Genomic DNA, 20688 nt, shown 5'->3' with positions numbered 1-20688 from the left:
TCTGCTAACTTCATAGCTAACATATGCTGAACTGCAGGGAGGATCTGGAACGCAGACAAGAAATATGTGGGCAGAACATGAATGAGGGAAAATAATATGCTTCTGCTGCTGGGCTGTGATGTCTGAAAGGTGTTGGAACGCAACTGAATGAAAGCTGACTGAGAGCAGAGGAAGAGACGTTTTTAATCAGTCCGAATCAAATGGATTGATTTAATTTAGACTGAGAGAAATAAAAAGTCCATAATCTGATGGTGGAGAACGGCCAGAACATCTGGGTCCAATCTGCTGATCCGTGCCGGTAAGCTTCGTCTGCGCCTTTTAATAACCAACTGAGGCCTTTTTCTTCTTCTCTCAGATCAGCAGCAACTTTCTCTGTTCTTCTCTTTCTTACTCTCTTACTAACACACCCGAGGTCCGTGGGGAGACGCCATCTTCCACTGGCAGCACAGCAGAGCTGGGAGGGTGTTGCTTAGCAACGGTTCTCCTGGAGAGGGACTGAGATGGCCATCTTGGATTTGCAGCGTCAGATGAGAGAAGTGCTTAAACGAAACCTGGGGTGTGTGTGTTAGCGTGTAACGGCAGACTAATTATTTTCCTCCTCTTACTCTCTGATACTCGGCCGTTCTAATGACACAAAGCCAGGGAGGATCAACAGCAGAACCTCACATTCAGGTTTTTCCTCCCTAGGAGGTTCAATATTAAAAAGCTCTGCTCTCTCAGTGCGACACTAACGAATCATGTTAATCTTGTTCCGTGACAGAAGAGGGGATTTAAAAGATGTTTATATGAGGCAGTTTGATGTGTCCATATCATACAGCAATGCTACTACTATCTCTTACAACATGCAGCAGTAATCAGCGTCACTGTTACATCGTTACAGACAGACCATTCAAGTGCATTGAAACAAACCTGAAGAAAAGGAGGAGGAGGATGCCAGAGCGATGGATGAGGGAGACTTTCAATGTCAGTTTTACACAAAGTTTGAGGCAGGCTAAGTATTTATTAGCAGTTAGCATCCATAGCGGCTACTGGTATGGCATTTTAATCATCATACGATAAGCTGCTGTTTCTGTACATACATGCCTACTGTGCGTCATGTAACATTTCGGAAATAGATCAACCGACATATACATTTTCGCGAGCGGTGGAGCAGAAGAAATATGGGGAGGGCAGAGCGTTTTTTTTTTTGTTTTTTATTCAAAGGCCGGAATGAGGATTTTGCTCCGCTCCATTTCCCTCCCATATTTAAATACATGTTTGACCTAAAACCTAGGCAATGCCTATGCTGTAGTCTGTGCCTATAATCTGTTATAGTCTATGTTTTAATGTGGAGCAACCGGAGTGGCAGGAAAATTAAGGTGAGTGCGGCGCGGATTTTGAGCAGGGCGTCCCGGGGCAACTTTATGCAGCGAAGCGAATGAGCGAACATCCTTCTGAGTGGGGAGCGGGAATTGCGCGGTGCTCCGCTCTGTTCACATGGTCTGATAGCAATAGCTGCATTTCTATCAGTTGAGCCTTATAGATAACTGTCCCACTCAGACAATCATTTGAAATATTTGAAAACGATTTTAATTAAAAACGTACAGATCCATTTTCTTCACTTTATATTTTGGTAAATTGAGATTAGAAGGAAGTCCTAGAAACAATCAATGGTTTTAAGAGGAAGATTTTGAACCTGAAAACAAATATGTAACTGTAAGGGGTTCAAACTGACCGTATTTATTGAATCAAAGGCAGATCATGATGGAATAAACTTTTCTGCTGGAATAATTTTCGTTGATAGCAAAATTTTCCACTACAGGTTTTATTGCTTGAACAACAGCTGTCCTCCAATATGTCTCTCAGTGAGTATAAAACATGAAATCTCCCAGGATTCACCCGTTTAGGAGAAAAAGTAGTCTTGTTTGCTGCAATCCACTTTATCTGCTGTTACCTGGTTACGTGGGGCGGGCTCTGATAAACCATGGCGAAGAGGCACACAGAACCACTAAACTCCTCTATAAAAATATACAAAACTCAAGGGATTTTTTATGAAATTGAAGGGCAACTTTTCTGCAAGTTTTTTGGTAGACAATTGACTGGACTAAAAAGAATATACATGTGATGTTACATCAGAAACAGGGACAAGAAGCTAGTTACGCGAACCGGACCCCTGCAAACTATTCAACTGTGCAACTACATCACCACAAGTGAGGCATTGATTTTGCACAGTAACTTTTTGTGCTTTAAAACATTAGTTCAACATGATTTCAAACACACACAAAAAAAAGCAATATTGCTGTTAAAGGGAAGAAGTAAAAATAAGCTTGGCCTCCATTTAAAAAGCAAGTCTAGATAAAGTCTTAGTTTATATGTTTGACATTTAAAATTAGATGATATTTCTTGCCCTTAAAGAATGTTCCTGAGCGACCAGGGATTTCAGGAATAAAGCTGAGAGCTGGGACCTTAGGATAACCCGACTGCCGGTGGTGGAAACGGGGAATCACAGTAAGAAATAGACAATTACTCTGGAGGTTTCCACCTGCTGTGGTAGCGCTTGGCTAAGGGACCCTTTGCTGCATAGATGTGTTCATCCTGCTGCTTGAGTTATAAAAATGTGTTAAGAGGTTCAAATAGGGATAAAATTGGAGAACTAAGCTCTAATGATGGACGTTTGTTTTGGAGTTACGGGCATAGTTGATGATTTAATACCTGCTAATATAACTGTAAACTCACTGCTCCGATTTTTGCTGATGCCCTGCTGGCAGAGTGTGTTGGCCGGTCAGTAGAACCCAGCTCATAGGCGGTGAAATTAAAAACACTTGGAGCAACTTCAGGCTGTAGCCGGCAGACCGATGGAACACTAACTCAAAAGTCCAACTTTACATAATCTCCACAGTGGTGTTCTGTGAGGTTGCAAGGATAACAAGAACCTTTGCTTCAAAACTGCCTCTTCTCTCCTTCCTACAACTGGAACCACACGGTGAAAGGGCTAAAAAGCATAAGCAATGGAATTCCAAAAGAAGATCATTTAAAAACAATCCACTGGACTTTGTTTCCAAGTTTGAAGAAGTTTCACTTTTTCATCTCACAGTTTTAGGTTTAACTTGAAGTTATTGTACTACAATATTGTAATCAGTGGATTGTTTTTAAATGTTCTTTTTTTGGAATCACTATGACATGGATAATTGAGAACCTTAAACAGCATAAGCAATGTGATTGAGACGCTACAGTATCCTTTCAGCTGCGTCGTCCATCATCACCAAAATTGGATGAATTAGATTATTTCATTATAATTTTTTAATAGCCTGGAAACCCTATAGTTTTAATTTCATGATATTTAAATTCATTTTAAATTCTGAATAAATCCATTGCAGAAATATTCAGTATACTTTATTATTGGTTTAACTTTTGTTTCCTATTCACTCTAAAGGCGTGGTGTAAATCCTTCCCTGTAAATATTGTGGCCCACTCCAACACTAGTAGTAGAAAACAGCTCTTTCCAACACTTTCAAAACCTTTTTCTGTGATCCCAGAGCTACAGCTTATTCTTTGCTAGAATTTCTCTTAATTTGAATTGGCCTGTAATCTGTAAACGGTGGTGACATTTACAGGCCAAACGATCATGCTAAGTTCACACAGCAAACAATGTCAGCAATAAAAAAGCGCCTGCTGCTTCACTTTTGATGCTTGAGGTCAGACGCGCCTCAAGAATATATTTGACGCTCCTGAAGCACGTCCAGTAAAGTGTGTCCAGATGCGCCCGGAGCTTCTGCTGCTCCTGCGTTCAATGGCACAGAAAGGCTTTGCTATATTTGCTGTGATAAGCAGAGCAGTTTTAATATATTTTTAAGAGAGAAAGTCCACCTAAAACATCATCTGTGCAGTCACTTCATCAACAATCTTGGCTTAAAATATTGTTTTGCTGTCGGCGCAGCACAAACCCCCGCCCCATACCAGTGGGGCACTATTACTGGAAATCCCTAGCAGCAGCTGCCTCAAGCTGGGTCGCCTCTCGGGGGCTTTCCACTACTGTTCGTAGCTGCTAGTAGTAGCTGTTAGTGTTTTTCATGTATGAGGTACAAATTGCTAGCCTAGTAAACTAGCCCCAACCGCCAGCGGCCAAATCATTTTTGCCTGAGAGCGGTCTAGCTTCAATCAATGTCCCAGGCCCTAGAACTGGCGGGCCAATCATAACGCAGAGATGTGGGGTTTGGAGGGCGTGACGGCAAAGCTGCGCCACGCCTGAGAAAGCACAAGGAAGATGGCATGTTTGTTCGTTCTTTTTACCTCGTGGACACAAGACCTAAAGAAAATAAGCGGATTTACAGAACCAAACATAGCAGACCACAATAATCACTCACCTTTAGTAAAGATGCTATTTATCGTAATCAGCTGTGATAGCTGGCCTTAATTACTCATGCCTTTCACCTGCCTAACTCTTTCCAGCTCCTAATCATCACTTATCTCATCCACCTGCCAGTTTCCCTTATATGGGCTCAGTTCCAGCTATCATGGCCAGATCATTAGTTGTTCTTTTCTTTTAGTCTGTTCTTTTGAGGTTGTTCAGTTTATGCCACGGTTCATGTCCAGGATCCTAGCGGCCAGTGGAAGGAGGTTTTTGTGTCTGTCTCGTCTCCTGATCGTGCACTGTTCCTCCCCTGCTGAGTCCTCTGGGTTTTTTGCTCTTTACGCGGAGAGGATCAGTTTTTATTCCTGTAAGCCTGGCTCCAAGGTGGAGACCAGTTTAAAGGTCCTGCTCAAGTTCTGGTTCCACGTCCGGTCTCAGCTACCCTCTTCCACTGAGCCTGCCCGTCTGCACCTGATCCTGTCTGCTCCTGTGCGTGTCCACCCAGTCACGCTTCTGGGCTCTGAACCTGCCTGGGATCTCTAGGATGCCTGGAAGCCTGGATTCAGCCTATTCTGAATCGCTGTCCAGGATCGGCTTCCTGCAAATCCTCCGGAGCTGCAGCAACGGGGACACTGGTTGACGTGCGCAGCATCATCTGTCAGCTCATCGGCTGGATTGCAAGCCTTTCTAGCGAGATGGACTGAACTGTTAAACCAGGTAAGGGACTCACTGAGATCATCTTCGGTCAGATGATTGTGGTCACTTACCTGTGTTTCTCCCACCAGTGTGTCAAAGATTGGGCGGTGCCCCGCCCCCCTCCTGCAGCATCCGTGAGCCGCAACGCCCAGCAGCTACACTTTAGTTTTGTTTGTTTTCATTTAATAAACGCTTTGAACTTTCCTACTGGCTGTCTCACTTGAATACTGGGTCCATCTCTCCCGTTTTATGACACTATTACCTTATAATGGACAAACACTGATATAGACCTAATGCGATATTAGCAGGAATTATCATAAATTACACCAAAAATCAAGTGATACTCTAACACAGAACAACAGTCAACGACAAAAGGAAAAAAAACACTTGACCTATTCAATACATGACCTTTAAACTTATTTACATAAAAATATTCAGTACCACTTTACAATAAGACTCCCCTCATAGATGGCTAACAAATCGTTTACAGATATGTTATTCATTTATCTGTAAACACTTTCTAACTCATTCATAACAGTTTCTCACTTAATTAAGGAAGAGCAAATACTGAACCTGATCTATTTCGCTAGATTTCATCTAATGGCGCTTATATTCACAATTGCTGAATTCACAATAAATGCTTGGAAATTAGTTATGGACTGTTAACAGATTAATAAAAAAATTTCTAAACTACTGATCGGCCCTTTATATGGTGAGCATTATTGTAGCTACCAAATAGTTAATAATACTATGATTAACGAAATAAAAAAAAATGGTGCATGGCAAGTTTTGCAATGATCTGCAACATCTTTTTCAAACTTCAACCAAATGTACAGCCACACTGCCAATATCTAGCGTAGCATCTACTAGCTTGTTAGCAGAAGCTGCTGTGATGAGCATGCAGCCCCTCTGTGTGGGATACAGGCACTGCTGGACAGAAATGATGAAGCAGATTAAATGCTGGAGCGGACTGCTTCTATACAATACTGGTGATTTTAGATGCAAAACTATAAACTCCAACACTGGTTTGGACAGATATCGACTGCTTCCTGATATCAATATCGGATTACTACATCCTGACTTGAATTACTGCCAGTATGGAATCCAAGCTGTGCTCTAATAATGCACATACAGTACTGACACTCTGGTGGCAAATGTACATATTGTGCAGCTCTAGCCCAGATATAAAATAATTACACTTTAGCCTCTAACTACCTGAGTAGCAGTGCAGACCTGAACCATGCTAGGTCTAGTAGAGTTAAACCGCCATTATAACTGGGCGCTTTAGTTCTGGAAAAGCCGCAGGTCCTTCCTGTTCAAATCTCAAAGACTACACTGCAAAAACTGATCGAAGAATAGTTTCTAAAAAAAAAGAAAGTATTTTTGCCCTTAATTTGAGCATAAAAATATAAGATCAGTCTGCCAATGCAATTTTTCCCTTAAAATAAGATCATTATTTATTATTAGTAAGGGTGTGCAAAATAATCGTAAAATCGATGAATCGTGATTCTAATTTTTGTGATCTACTGAATCGATTCTTGAAGGCAAGAATCGATTATTAACAAAAAAAAAAATGAACAAATAAAATACATTAATGGTTGGCGCACATCAATCAAACCAAGTGGAATACAACTTCCAGTCCAGCAGATGTCGCTGCGGATGTGTTGACGCCTGCTGCTTTGTGTCATAAGCATGTCCGGACTGATTATCCTCATTTTGTTATTTTAAGTTTGATGAATCCTAAGATCTTTTTGTTGGTGTGTCCATGCCAGTAATAGTAATATTTCTGTCCAGTATTTGTTTTCATTGCAACACCTCCAAAAGTAATTTCAATAAATACAGCTATGTATGAATTCAGTTGCTTTCAGTTATGTATCAATTGAAGACACTATCCAGATCACACCCAGCCAGTCAGCCACTGGTAAGGGCTGTATCTTTTTCTTACAGTGTTCAGTGAAAATATCACAATGCATCGCAATATTTCAAGTATCGTGATGCATCGTGATAGAATCGCATCGTGGCATGTGAATCGTGATTCGAATCGAATCGTGACTTCTTTGCCAATACCCACCCCTAATTATTAGGGGTGAGTATTGGCATGGGCGTTGCGATACGATATGTGTCACGATACTTGGGCCACGATACAATATTAGCACTATATTGCGATATCGCCATATATTTTGATATTTTTCCTGCTATCAAAATTAAATATATAGATTAAAAATAAACCTATGTATATGTTCATCGGATGATATTGATCGTTAAGTTATTTTGGTATCCATGTGTGGAGTAAAAAATGTTGAGGTATGTCTGTTCTTAGCCTCAAAGGCTCCAAACGAAGGTCATGAGAAAAAAATAATTAGTTCCCACAGCCTCCTTCATGGCATGAAGGAGAGGACTGTTGTTTTGCGAAGATCGTTCTGGCCAGTGAAAAATACATCAACCTAACAGGGAGCGGCCTTGATGAACTCACTTGTTTTTCCTCCAAAGGTTCGTGTGTGAGAAAGTTCTTTATGTAGGGGTAGGACAGTTCCAAGGAAGAGTGTCTATTGGGAGTTGCTGTATAAAAGTAAGTACTGAGCTTGCCGCAGTCAGAGAGCCCTCTCTCTCTGTCTGAAGACGTTGAATAAATTTGAACCTTATTTCTTGCAAGAAATGCCCCTGTCTCAGCCAATGGTGTAACGGCACAACAATAGACCCATTATGAAGTACAACACGTGATAAAGGTTCAGGATACGGCGACCGTTCCATAAATCCACCAAGAAGCTACAATTATGCAATTCTCATTGGCATATCATTACACAAGACACACGGGAAAATAGTGACTAGGCACCTTGAATGGAACCATTGGTGACAGGGGCCCATCACATGTTACAGACATCCCAAGTTCCAAAAACTTATTTCAGGAAGGTGCTTATTGGTATCCATCGTCTAAAAACACATTGTACAAAACGATTATGCTTTTAATCTACGCTCTGGATTACCCATAATTCCAAGTCGTAGTGTAAAAAATAAAATACTCAAATACATCATTCTTTTAAGATCTTCATTGCTGTTTGAAACATATTATATGAGTGTATTTTTTACCAACAGTCTAATGAACTATACAAAGTTATTAACAAAGTAATTAAAAGTACCACTGTCTGCTTTGCTATTGGTGTCGTGTTTAAACGGCTCACCATCTTGTTGAAATCTGCCATGTGCTGTGGTATAAATACGGCCCAGTGCGGTCAGTCACTTCAGTATCAGGTGGGTTTAAGAGGAATATTTCACACCATTATATCTGCAAAGAGACGTCCTAGTCTACAATGCATAGGGGACCCAAATGGTGTCAGTAATGGGGCCCCTAAGAGGCCGTGGGCCCCTACGCAACTGCTGTCTCTGCTTACTGATATTTACGCCATTGGTCTCAGCTCCCTAACTTCACATGTTACTTGGGGTTTGAATCAGTTCAGGTCTTCCATTGTGACTGCATCAACTACAAATAATGTGCTGCGCCGCACAGCAAAAGGGCTCCACAGCACTACCTGCCAGACTGGCGGTGCAGAGTTAGCCCATTTTCCCTGTTTTAGGTAAAAATGTTTTGCTTAAAAAAAATCAACACCAGGAACTAAAAGATAAATATTATATCAGGTAGCCAAAAATCACGATATTTTGCCAAAAAAATGTAGTACATATCTTTTTAAATTAAGGGAAGATACATATATTTTGAGAGAAATTGAGAAAGACTGTTAGCCCCAGAGAGGCCCCTGGTGGGTGCACTATGGCAGCAGGATGCTCTCAAAGGGGAAGCAGAGGACAAACTTCATTGGATTTTGTGTCATGAAAGGAGTCCAAATAATCTGAATAAATGATGTGATCTTTTGGATGTTTAACATTTAGGATGGTTTGTTATACTGAATGAGACAGCTGAGTTTTACCTAAGAGCTTTTTATTATGAAAAAAAAAAAAAAGATCTGATCCCTCAATCAGTTCTATTATATTTACTCAAACGTCTGTTTCATATTTGGACCATTTCATTTTTTCTACATTTCCTAAGTTTACTCCTTTATCAAACCCAGTTTGATATATTATTGTTGATTCAGCTCTATTGTTTTTGCACATTTTCAACAAATTTATGCTGGAACTGGTAGAACTGATGTGATGATCAGAAACTTGACATTTATGAACCGATGTAAAAATAAACGGCTCATTATGCAAAACATCAGAGCAGAGTGTGCTGAAAATGTCACATACTGAAAACTGGCAACACATGCCTGCTTAGACGGACAGACTGATTCAATCAGCCTCTGACTTCTGTCCAAAGCAGCAATCAGGACCAAATGTCCTCTGCATCTGAGGATGTAACGGGAACAGAAAGCCAGGCTTTAAAATTCTTATCTGAAATGTTGATTCATCATTTTTAGGGAGAAACTCAATAAATAAAGGAATCAGCTATTTCCGAAAAAAAAAAAAAAAAAAAAAGGTAATAAATCCTAAGAAAGACTGAGCAGAAGGCAGCTGCAGGATTCAGATGCAAATGTTGTTTTAGGATACATTTCATTTAATGATGCAACTCCGAGAGGAAAGCGGCCTCATTGCATCTCATTTTCTAGCTTCTACTGTATGTTATGCATGCAGCTCCTATTTCTTGTCTCATCCTTATAAACAAGCAGTGCACCCCCATGCCTGTGTGGTGAGTGACCTCCAGCAGACCCACTCACAGAAACAACCAAACTGCAGCATGTGTCACGCTTAGGAGACCTTGGGCTGTTCCCCTGACATCCTTTAGCTCTGCAACGCATGTGAGCAGAGGCGAGCCGCCAGCCAGACGGCTGGACATACAAACACTAAAGCTGCAGGAAAACGGAAAAGCAGGCCACTCTGTTGGAGGACTGGGTCAGGGCCCTGCTTCTAATGTCAAACGGTTACGACTTCTATAGTGTTCAGGCTGCTGGTGAACCTGCTGTAGGGCAAAACAGCAACCGTTAAGTAAACATACTCGGTTAATGAAAATAAAATAATTAGACTTCAGCTGTAGATCCACGATGACCGAAAATAACCAATGTGATTAATGAGCTAAAATCTTTTTCAAACCATCAAGACCAGTCCCTCCGCAGAATCCCTACTACACCTCTACAAAATTGTATGAGAATGGAGACAGTGCTGAAGACAGGAGGCCTCTGATTACGGTACAGATCAACCAAAATTCAGAAAATAAGAAACCCAGTTATCCTTTTGATCCGATCTTACACTGCAAAAACAATCCAGAAATAAGTAAAAAATGGCTTAAATTAAGTATATTTAGCCCTAGTTTGAGCAGGTAAATAAGATGATCTGCCAATGGAATTAGTATTTTCACTCTTAAAATAAGATAGTTAGATAATATTTACTTGAAATAAGACGATAAAATAGTTTTTTCTTATTTTAAAAGGAAATTGTCTTGTTCCATTGGCAAAGTGTCTTACTTACCTCCTCAAATCAAGGAAAAACGCACTTATTTTAAGAAAAAATAACTTATTGAGATTTCTATTTTTTGCAGTGTAGGATGCGTTACTGATGTCAGGCCTTTAAAAGCCACACCTCCTGCCAGGCCATCTCCTTTCCTCCTCTACTGACTGACTGTAGAGGATCTGAGGCCCGTTGAGGTGACGCTGCACTTCTTACTGCCGTCTGGTGACATCACTGAAACCAACAACACTCTGAAGTCTCCTCCAGCTTCCAGCAGATCAAGTTAAGCCGTCTTGTCATCGCTTTGGACCCTCTGAAGGTGGATTGTCAGCAGAATACTGACATCAAAGCGTTTCCGATTTGGGCTGGGCGGTGGAATTACACAACCCACCCACGGAAGCAGCCCACAGTGTGGTTCTGTTTGTTTGTTTGTTTGGGCTTGGCGGGTAAAGTGATGGAGACGGACGTCACTCCAAACAGGCTGTGCGGCGACAGGCTGACAGCGCCTCCATTCTGGAAAGACACCGACGCATCAGTCAGCCAGCTGTCACCAGCTCGCCTTCGGAGCTAGAAACCACGGCGCTTCTCTTTGCTGCTGTATTTATGGCCCACTGGAGATAAGCCTCCGTCAATAATGCAGCCAATGCTGGTCAAACCCTTTATTTAACAGATTGAAATGAGACATTTTCCATCTTTATCATGTGATTGTTCTTTAGTTTTTATCTGATCTAAGGATGTTCAATGTTCCCCTGAACTCTGTTACTTCTAAACAAAACCCTTCCAGTTTAACTACTGGAAATAACATCTCACCATTTGCAACTAGAACAATTTCTTACTTGGTTATCAGGTTATTTAATCAAATTAAAACAAGCTTCAAAATCCCAACAAACTTGCAGAGCAATAAAGTCAAAACTCTTTAGTTAAATAATGCTAACCATCATGAATTTCAGTAGATATTCTCTGAATAAACAAACCCCAGCAGCCCTGTTGATTTTCCCGCTCCACGTACAGTAAATAATTAGGGATTAACCTGTTTTGAGTAAAGATTGCATAAATTAAATCAGGTCCAGGGAAATGCAGCTGACATGCAAAGGCAGCACCTCAGGCCACTGAACATCACCGTCGTCGCAGGCATGCAGAAGGAAGAGCAGGGCTGTGGCGTCGGCGAGGAAAACACCAATTCTGCAGCGCTGCAGAACCTCAGAAGTGAAACGGCATAAATCAACAACTGTCTGCTCATAAATATTCAGTTGTTAAACAAAAGCTTTGATGCGGTGTGAAACGTTTAACAGAGGAGATAACAGGCCGTGAGAAACACTTTCCTGATTAAATATTGCGATCCTTTCTATTTTTTCAATTCGTCCTGCCTGGTCAGAGTTTGTTTTCTTGGAAAAACGCTGCACAAAAACACTGAAGGTACTGAACCTGCACTTTCTTCTCATTACACTTACAGCAACATTTAAACCCTCAGAAGTTCCTGATCTGATAAAGCTAAAAGCTCACATCTAACAGCAAACAGGTCCACTACCAGTTTGATACAAAACAGCTCTGAAACAACAACAAACTCCCCTTTAATGCCTGGAGGCCAGTGAAAACATGGGAGAGAAGGTTATCTGCTGAAGCTCTGCTGATAGCTGACTTTATCTAATAAACAGGTGGGGCGTCGATTATCTGCACAGAGACCGAGGCTGGAGTTAAATGCTGCAGCTCAAACCATCAAGTCCGACAGACGGATGGATCCTGAGGTTCATTACTGCGCTGTTCTGGGAGTGGGACACTCTACCAGCTGATTTCTGTTTAGGGTTTGTTTTTTTTAGATAGAACACCTGTTACAGGCAGCTGTTTTGGAGGATTCCTGTTTCCCATTTTACGGTGATTTCCCAAGCATCAGTAAACGTCATCGATTAGACAAAACCCTTTGCAAAAGAAGATTTTTTACTCTGAGGAAACTGTTCTATATTGGTTTGTGTTTTAAAAAGTTCCTATTATGGAACGTAGGGTCCATCAGAGCTTAGAATGAAAGGTTGGTGCTGTGAAAGTCATAGGTAGGGAAGCGGCTTTTCTAACCGTTACATTTCCGAATTCTCCTGAGTGGTGTTGACTTTACACGGGTAAATAAAGTGAATGTGATTGGTCGATTTTTAAGGGGGCGGGATTGTTGTGGCGGAAGGTTCGCAAGCATTTTGATTGTGGCTGGTGTCTCAGAAGCATGTTGCTAACCAGTTAGCAACTTAGTGTTAGTAGGTTCCCAATGGGAAATTCCATTGGGACCAAGTAGCACTAAAGTGGTGACTTAGAAACGACACTGTCAAGGAACGCTATGGACAGAGTAAACATGCAAGAGGAGGAGAGTTTAGTGTCGGAGGTCATGGATGAGTCTCCTCCGTCATACATTTTTTATTTAAAGGGGGAAAGCGGGATGAAGATGTTGTGGAAGAGGACGCCAGGGCGGCAGAAGCTTGGTTTGGTGTAGAAGGCTTACAGCCGTACATGTTTGAGCCTTTGCCTCGCAACGCTGCCAGTTCTGTTAGCTCTACGCCTGCTGAAGACACAGACGTCCATCCCCGTGAACACTGGGACGGAACTCAATGGGGAAGGAAATTATTCTTATTTCTTATTTCAACCGTTGCGTATATTAGCTGTGACATATGAATCAAGATGCCATTAGCCAAAAAATTTGAGTGACAGATGACCTTTGATATGTGATTGGCCGAAATTAGGTGTCAGGTTGATGTAGAACTAACTGGACAGCATGAAATAACAGAAAAAAAATACATTTAAGACAGTATTCTTTTTAATATATATATAAATTTTCCATATTTTGGGGGAGAATGTGGTCTGATAAAGAGTACATTTATATACATGTTTAAGCCAGACTGATTTGACATTTAAATATGATTTCCCTACGACTTTAACGTGCCCACAATTGGTCAGAAAGTTAATCAATCTGCTTGAATATTTATTTCTAGCATTCAGCCGGCCGAGGTGAGTTTACACCAAGTCTGGAGGGAATTCGAGAAAATCGTTCACTTTGTGACAAGTTTTTGATTTTTGGCAGGGTGTTATGTATGGGCCCAAGGATTAAAAAAATAATTGGATACAACTTGGCGGCGCCCCCTAGTGGCCGGTATCCATAAATTCCAAAATGGCCCCCAACGAAGACAGAAAATGTCATAGATCGGCTCTGTTTGCTCTTACATTGCTCTATACTGATTTCTTTTGACTTACTTTGACTTGCAGTCCAAGTTGTGTGTGTACACACCGCTATATATTTACATATATACATATTTACATGTCTTAATTTATACACATCATCCTCTACACCCTCACTCGTCATTGTTGGTACAGCCTCCCTCACATTTACATAGTGCAGTACAACGAAGACCGGCTCGGTGGCATTTACAGTTGCCCTTACAGGCAACCACACAGTCACAGTTCAGGAGGATGGCACATCCCTTGCTGACATCGTCCAGGTCTGTCCAATAGGGCACCCACATCTTCATTCGGCCATTCCATTCCCAACCCCAGTCACTCGGGTGTGGAATGTTTGGCATTTTGGAAAGGGATTGCTTCCACACAAAAGCTGCGGTGTGCAGGGCTCGCTTCCCATGCTGGAATAGGGCATGCTGCGTTGGAGGGATCAAATCTAGGGACTTAAGGCCATGACTGAAAAGAAGCTTTCGGGATTCATTGACTGACCCAACTCCACAGTTCTTACTGTACATGAGCACAGTCCAGTGTTCAAGAACTTGCATATGCAGTGAATTCAGTGTGAGGCTGGTTGGGTCTTGCATGAGTGCAATGAGGGTGTCAGTGAGTTGTGGGTAAGCTGCCCATGCATTCCATGGTATTTTTTTACCAATTCCATACATCGTGGACACAGAATCGCATCCTGTGAATGCGTAGAACAGGGGCAGTGCTTGGCTTTTTTGGGGTCCCAGCATTTCTGTGATGTGGTGGATTGGAATGTCTTTGTAAGTCTTGCCTGATCCAAAGCCAATCCATAGTTCTGAGAGTCCTAACTCCTTAAAGAAATTGATGGCCAGTACAACGACATCACTATCTACCGTCCTGAGGTAAGCCTTGGTGTGACCATGTTTGGCAGCATGACGTAAATGGAGCATCATTCGTGTATCTGCTTCCTCCTGCTGACATGGTGACAATGCTTCAAGGTCAGTAGGTTTGTTGCTGAGGACCAAGTTTCCCTTTGTTGTCAGGAGGTGGTACTTTGAGCCAGCTGTGATCTTGTGAAGCTCATCACTGATGTACTGAAACAGGGCATCTTTATTCTCACTGTCCTTGAGGAACTTCTGCCATTGTGCTCCTTTTGGCAGAGGTATCTTTGCGGAGACTCGTGTTCTGTAACTTGCTGTCCCACCACGCTTAAGACGAGTCTGGGATTTCAAACTTGTCTCTATGTACTTATCCCAGACTGCATCCACTCTAGTCGTCCTGTCAGTAATCAGGCTGTGCAAGTATGGCATCAAGTCCATCTTAATGTACTCCCCAAACACTGTGGCACGCTGGGATTTTATGATGTGTATTACTGCTGCCATATCTAGCACTATCACAGAAGTGTCTTTGGTTGATGGAGAGTGGCCAGGTTCTGGCATTCCTGGTAAGCACCCAAGAATATCTGACTTGGTTCCTGAACGCAGCTTGCCTTGATCAGACAAAGATGGGGGCTCACGCTGATTCTCATGCCTGAAGAAATCATCAATTTCCAGATCAGGACGGGCTTGTAGGGACATAAAAAGTTTGGTGACAAGCAGAGTATTTGCTCTGGCAGACCCCAAGTTGCTTGCACCCTCCTTCAGATCCACAGGTGGCCGGTTGGTGAATGTGTACAAATTGACCCTTGGAATGACATCGGAAAGAGGCTTGGTGGCCTTTTCTATTCTGTCCCTTACAAACTCTGTGAACATGGCTTTGCCGATATTAGGGACTTCCCTGAGGGAGTTTGAGATCTCATGGTCAATGACCTCACCAGTATCTAGGGCAATGAGGTCTGTGCCCATTTCTTTGAAAGAATTGACTATAATATCGTCCTTTGCAAGATTGAGAAGGTCCTTTAGATGACGTAGGAACTTATTCTGTTCAGCAGGAGAGGACTCTGGATGTTTCAAGGTTTTCTTCTTTTTTGAGGCAGACAAACAGGCATCCTCAAACTCCTAAGTGACCCGTAACACTTCTGGTTTTGAAAGTTCATTTATCTCCTTCTCCTCTTGCTGGGCATACAGGCCCTTTGAACCACTGTCCTCCTTCAAAAACTTGATACGGTGTTCCTGGCTCTGATCAAGTGCCATGAGGGAGAATTTTTTCTCACCACGTTGGACAACAAACTTCCCTTCCATGAATGCCTCATGGACTGCTGGATGGGTATGTGGCAGGTTTGCCATGTCCTTCAGGAAAACCGGCATCCAGCGAACATCATTTGTATGCCCAAAAGCAAATAACCATGGGCACAAATCTTCAAGGGCCTTCAGGGTCAGAGGCCAATTACCCACTCGCTGACCACGGATGAGGCGGGAGTTGATCATGAGGTAGTCCCTCACTGTTAGCCAGTAAGAGGCTGTCGGAGCATTTTTCAGTAGTCGACTCTCCCAAATATTCATGCTCTCATGAGGCCCACAGCCCTCTTGGCAGTACTCCTCATATGCCTGCAGTTCGAGAACATGGATCCAGGCAAGGGTAAACTGGTAGGCAACTAACTTTCAGAAATAAAACAGCTGTTTTGTTTCAGTTGATGCAATGTCTCATCATCTGAACACGGTGAAGAAAGACACAGTTCATAACTCGCCACACCTTCAACTACTGAAATAAATTATGACCATAACCCCTCATAGCCAGTAATATTGATGTGTAACACATCATGTGATCTTTATTGCAAAGTTTTTAGCAAGATTTTGTCAAGATTTCGCCCTTTGTCCCAGATGAGGCACAACGACCATTATTCATACAAAAAAGTGTCCATTACCAGGCATTTGACATAAAAAGGACCTTCAAAGGGTGATATAGTTTTTACATAACAACCATCTCATTAGATAAAATGTGAAAGTTGACTACAGAATATTTTCAGGCTAAAATAAGGTGGTATACAAACGTTTTTTTCTGTTCAGGAGGGGCCATTTTGTATTTTATGGATACCGACCAATAGGGGGCGCCGCCAACTTGTATCCAATGATTTTTGGAAACTTTAGACCCATACCTAACACCCTGCCAAAAATCAAAAACTTGTCACAAAGTGAACAATTGTTATGAAAATTCACGAATTCCCTCCAGACTAACCAGACAGATAAGGAGAGAAAGAGGATAAATCATGATTTTAATGTTTCATGGGTGTGAATTTGTGGGGATTCTGTAGCAGTAGCATATGTGTGTGCTACAGGCTCAGGTTTAGAAAAAAAATATGATTTTCTGTTCCGATCACTTCAGTCATGCTGCTCTGTTTTGGTCCACCACATAAAATCCAAATAAACACACAGAGGTTTGTAGTTCCAAAGTGATAAATGGCTCAAGATGTAGCAATCCACTATGTAAATGAGGTGATCCAGATCCTGCCAGCACATTCGGTTTTTATTAACCTATGGTCTAATTTTATCTGAGGTTTGATGTCATTCTTAAACTTTCAAATTAAGTCAAAAATCCTTTGTGGAAAATTCCAAAAAAGTAAAAAAAAAAATAAAAAAAACAACAACACTCTAGTCGAATTTTTTTTTGTTTGAAGTTTGAAGACGTTTCGCTTTCCATCCGGGAAGCTTTACCAATTCAAAATGTCAGGAATAGTGCTGAGTTTGAGGCTTTATAGAGAGGACCAAAAAACAAAAAAATAAAACAAAGCCTTGTTTTAGCTTAGAAAACATGCAAATTGAACCAGACGGACGGGTCCGCCCCTTTGGAATGGGGTCATTTGGGATCCTTTGTTAGCCTTTTTTTGAAATCACTATGACCTGGATGAATGAGAATCTTAACCAGCATTAGTGTAAAATGTAAAACAGTTGGAGACAGATTGATTGATCTTTTGGGCTTAATTCTTTCAGCATAGAATGTTGGGGAGAAAAAAAATCACTGTATTTTTTTCATAGATCTGATTTTAACTCTGCTATAAACTTCACAATGCTTGATGAGTCTGAACAGCCAGGCTACTGTTGTCTGAATGTCGCAGCTGGGGATCCGTTAGACAGGCCTAGCCTACAAATACTGTCCGGTGAATATAATGCATGGAATGTGAAATATTGCAATCCAAGCACTGCTATGTGGCTCGAATTTATTATCTGAATCTGTGACAAATACAAGCTAACAAAAGGATTGCTGCTTTAAAGGGAAATTGCTGTGTTTCTGATGAAAGAAGGATTTATTATCAGGAAAAGGAGCAAAACTGATCCAATAACACTATGATCTGGAGTCCGGAGTTTCCCTGACCTTAAACGTTGGTCAAACATTGGATGGAAGTAGTAGTCAAGTGACTATAGAGGCAAGTGTTTGCATTCTGCAGAGGCTACAACACCCTTATTAAGACCTTTGACCCCACAATACTCCCGGTGCGCGGCTCTGTGAAGTACAGGGTTTTTTATTGGATGAGTTCAACCAAGAAGACAAACTTTGTGACTGTGGGGTTTTAAAAGGTTAAATCTTTTCCTCTCTATCTTTAAGTTGACTTATTTGCACCATTTGAACTTTGTTATAAAATCACCAAGCACAACTACTGAGGTTAGTTTGGAATTGACAGCAAACATGTTGGCAGAGACCGTCCCTGCTGCAGGGAAACTAAAGTTATTTATTCCTGAGTCCAGCTTTATTTTTATATCAAAAAGAGTGCATCAGACCAAAGTTTATCTGATCATTGAACAAACAGCACCGAAGCACCACCATACTGTGGTAAAAACAGCCCTATTGGATGTAGAGGTTATTTTAAAGAGTAAGGGAGACTCAGATGTATCTGTTTAAAAGTTGCTCTGTTGAAAGTTTTCCGTCCATCTCCTTTGGAACAAGCAGGATTTACAAGGGTTGTGCTTTTGGGAATTTCTAGAACTGCTCAATACAATGATGCCATTAAAGGTGCTGTTCATCCCACTAGGCTCCACATAGGAAAACACCTGAACGTCTGGGCAGCCACGGCTCTACTTCCTCTATCATACATCACACCTGATGGCTCTAAAAAAAATAATCTAAAAAAAAATGGTCCTGGCTGGTTTAGGTACAGAGGATTAGAGCCACTGAAAAAAAAGTTTTTAAATTTGATTTTAGTTTAATATGGGAAAAAAGTCAGATTTCTGACTTTAATCTCAGAATTCTGACTTTTTTTCTCTGAATTTCTGACTTTACTCAGAATTTTGACTTTTTTTCCCATATTAAACTAAAATAAAATCAGTTAACTTTTTTATTTTTTTCAGTGGCCTTAACCCTCTTCCGTATTTAGGAGCTCCAGCTGCCTCAGTTTCATCTCAGCACGTATGATGAGGCTGATCGGAGGGGGAGATCTCAGGAGATTTCTAAAGCTCTTAGCGGATGGTTTTCAGATCAAAGCTGAAGAGTCCTGATTGTGTGTCAACCTTTGCATGATAAATAATTCAGATTTCATCCCAGAATTTATCCTCCTCCTCTTGGAGACACAATAAACGTGAATATAAAGAATATTTCATTCTTTGAACAAAAATAGCAGATTGGGATAGAGTTTGCTGTCAGGGTGGATCAATCTGTGTGAGGGCGGTACTTGTTTTGCTGGTGAAGGTTCTCAGTCATCCAGATTACAGTCAATCCAAAAAAATTAAAAACAATCCACTGTAAAAAAAAAAAAAAAAAAAAGCACTCCACTGGACTTTGTTTCCAAGTTTGAAGATGTTTCACTTTCCATCCAAAAAGCTTTTTCAATTCAACATGTCAGAAAAAAGTGTTGAATTCCAGGTTTTATACAGTAGCCCAACAAAACCTTGTTTTTGTTTTGAAAACATGCAAATTGGAACAGATGAAGGGGTCCACCCATCTGGAATGGGGGTCGTTTGGCTTCTTTTGTAGACTGCAATACCCCATACCATCTAAGTGTCTGAATGGTCGGTTAAAGGGCTGAATAGACTTTGTTGGGCTACTGTATAAAATCTTAAACTCAACGCTACTCCTGACATTTTGAATTGAAAAAGCTTCCTGGATGGGAAGCGAAACATCTTCAAATGTGGAAAGTCCAGTAGATTGTTTTTATTTTTTTCTGTACTTTTTTTGTTTTTTTTTTTCCCAAAATAAAGGGATATTATATGATACAATTTCATCCAATTACCATACAATAAGCTGCTCAGTGGCACAGTGGGTTCTCTCTGGGTACTCCGGCTTCCTCCCACAGTCCAGACACATGACTGTTAGGTTAATTGGTTTCTCTAAATTCTCCTTAGGTGTGAGTGAATGGTTGTTTGCCCTGTTGTGTCTGTGTTGCCCTGTCCAGGGTGTACCCTGCCTCTCGCCTTAGACAGCTGGAGATGGGCACCAGCAGCCCTCATGACCCCGATTGGGATAAAGCGTGATAGAAAATGGACGGATGGAGAATTTCATCCATGACAAAGTAGAATGTATGAATAAAAGATAACATTTCCATTATATAAGACTGGCAGAAGAGCTGGAGACAAGCTAAGCTGTGATTTGGGTTAAAAGCCCAATCCAAGGAGAAGAGGTGTTCCTATGGAGGGAGGAGGATACCAGAGCTGGAGAGGGGAGATATTCCCAGGCATCCTGCTTCTTATCCTCCTCATCCTCAGCTCTGCAGGCCCAGAATAATAAAAAAACAGGCACAGAGAGGCAGGGGAGCCTGTATGTGCTGCGGTGTCACGCAGCTGTCGCACCGCAAAGCTATTATTAAACCCGACCACACGCACACGTAGAGTCAGGTAGGCCAGGCGGATTGTGTCAACATCTCAAGGTCACACCGCGGCTCCGAACCGCTCGGTGTTTTTCCTAAAGCAGCACCGCAGCTGAGACAAAGGGCAGCGGCCGAACCCCGCAGCCCGATCCCGCTCTGCTCTCACCCAGTGCGGGCTGCACAGAGCCGTCCAGGGCCGGTTCCTCCGGCTGACAAACATCTGGATGGGAGGAGCGGGAGGAGGAGGGGGGAGGATGAGGAGCTGGGGGCGCAGGAATGAACGGCCGGATTCCGTTAGTAGTGGAGTCCCGGTAAGGATGGAGATGAGGGAAGGTGATAAGGATGGAGGGGAGGAACAGAAAGAGGAGGAGGGGGCGCTTTTTTCCCC

At 41.8% G+C, this 20688-nt stretch overlaps 1 protein-coding gene across 3 annotated transcripts in view; it reads right to left on the bottom strand.

Annotated features, from left to right (window-relative positions):
- LOC119775790 (disco-interacting protein 2 homolog C-like) overlaps positions 1-20688 on the bottom strand; it is a 35824-nt gene that overhangs the window by 14675 nt on the left and 461 nt on the right. The gene's annotated exons all lie outside the window — the stretch shown is intronic.

The sequence above is a fragment of the Cyprinodon tularosa genome, unplaced genomic scaffold, assembly GCF_016077235.1.
Source record: "Cyprinodon tularosa strain WSP-4 unplaced genomic scaffold, ASM1607723v1 ctg895, whole genome shotgun sequence".
NCBI classification, from domain to species: Eukaryota; Metazoa; Chordata; class Actinopteri; order Cyprinodontiformes; family Cyprinodontidae; genus Cyprinodon; species Cyprinodon tularosa.
Note: the sequence above shows the minus strand (reverse complement) of the source record. Positions and strands in the feature narration are given on the sequence as shown.